The sequence below is a fragment of the Nyctereutes procyonoides genome, unplaced genomic scaffold (genome assembly GCF_905146905.1).
Source record: "Nyctereutes procyonoides isolate TBG_1078 unplaced genomic scaffold, NYPRO_anot_genome, whole genome shotgun sequence".
NCBI classification, from domain to species: domain Eukaryota; kingdom Metazoa; phylum Chordata; class Mammalia; order Carnivora; family Canidae; genus Nyctereutes; species Nyctereutes procyonoides.
The window spans coordinates 60,483,086-60,485,099 of NW_026575046.1; positions in this window are offsets into that span (position 1 = coordinate 60,483,086).

Sequence of the window (2,014 nt, forward strand, 5' to 3'; positions counted from 1 at the left end):
CAGACTGGCCTCATTAAATGCCCCGAGTTGGGGTCAGGGAAGAGTCCTTCTCCTCCTCTGTTCTCTTTGCCTGGGGTAGGTGGGGGCACAGTGCTAGAGAAAAGCCTCATGCTGCAGCAGTGACCTGGCCAATAGGGGCAGACTTGGGGTTCATGCCTCCTCAGTCCTTTCCTGCTGGGTGGAGGTTCCCTTGTGCACCTGCAGTCTTGGCCTCACCTGTAGCCACAGGACTCACAGGGCCATGGGGGCTGGTGCAGCTGGCTGAGGCCCAGGGCACAACCCTCTTGCCCACGTGCACTCAGCCATTCGGCTGCCCACACTTCCTCGCCAGCCCAGAGCCAGTGCTGACCCGAGAGGGGCAAATGGGGCGGCAGCTACTTGTCTTAGGCATGGGTTCTTTTCATGAGCCCAGTTATGCCAAAACCTTAAAGTTTTGCACATGCAGCTTTATGAGTGACCTTTTCTTCTTTTAGACTTTCACATGTTTTCTATAGGAAACTTGGTTTTCTTTCATAATTAAAAGGAAGGGGAAAAAATGTCTCTTTTAAAAATGGAGGCCAGCTAAGTTGCTAGAATCACAAACTGTTTCTGGAGCTGCCAATTAGCATTGAGGGAATTCCTGCTTGTTTCCAAGCCAAGCTGAAACTGGGATGGGGGAGAGGTGCACAGGAAGATCGGTCTCTGCCCTGAGTTGGCGTCTGTCTCATGCAGGCTCAGGTCCTTCTGGAAAGGCAGAGGTGACTTTTAGTTCCAGCCGTGAGGCCTTGGACAGATCATGCTCGTGGGCTCAGCACCTGGCCATTGAAGGTAGTGCAGACTAGATAATCTCTAAGGCCCCTTCCCTTGCTGACATCTGGGATAGGGGTGAGGAATGGGACTTCAGCGGAACCCTAGCTCTGGGGAGCCTTTCCAGAGGCTGGAGGAGCCCTTCAACACCTCATGCTTAGGAGTGAAAACCAAAAGGGACTGGAGTAGGAGCCGAGCACTGGCCCAGAGGCTCAGGCTGGCGCAGAGGAGCTGGTGCAAGGAAGCGGCACTGCTGCCTGGCTTGGATGGACAGGGCAAGGGGCCACCTGGGTCAGATACTCAGATGTTCACTGCGAGCAAGGACTGGCACAGGTGCTGGGGGTATCGAGGCCACTGCTGTCACACACACCAGGTCCTCAATGTCTGGCAGAAACGTGGCCAGAGGGCTTGGGCTGCTCTTGTCCATTTGCACACTGACTACAGCATCCTCTGGACTCTGCCAGCAAGCCAAGGACGCTTCCGTGGGATGGAGCACCGCTCTGGAGATCAGGAAGCTTGTCAGCTCACGTCAAGACAAGCTGAGTGGCAATGAAGAATGTGCACCAGGGTCACTTGATGTTTTCTTCTTGCTAAGCCACACCAAGCCAGAGACCCTGGTGCTAACAGTCCTTCACGTCTCCATCTCAAGTCCCTGCCCCAAAGCAGACTTGTTGCTCATGAAGTCTGGCAGCAGCTCTCCCAGTTTCCTGGGGATTTTCACCATTTCTTTCTTTGGTTCTCTTCTCTCTCTTTGGCTGTCCTGCATCCTGTGCCACTTGTGAGGGGAAATTCTCAATCCCTGTTGGGAATGCTTTCTCCCCAGGAGGATGACTTGGTTTACCTTCTCCCAACACTGTCTTCGAGAAAAGTTCTGCATTAAGAAAAAAGGAGCCGTCCATATGCCCCACAGTTTACAGATTGGTACACCTAGGTGGTCGGGAGGTGGGGGTGGGGGTGGGGGTCGCGTTGATGCCAGAAGCCCAGATGACAAGGCCTGCATCGACACCCGCCGTTGGGTGTGTCCCTCTTCCTGGGGCTTCGGTTATTTGTGTGTTGGATGCTGGCCTGAGTCCTGCATTTCTGACCTCCATTCTGTCCTTCCACTGTGCCTTCATGGAGGTTCACTCAATGTCACCCTTCAGTGCCCTCTGATGAATTCTCATCTTTGGTATCATGTCTTTAATTTCCAAGAACTCTTTATTCTCTGAATGTCCATCTTTGTGTCATT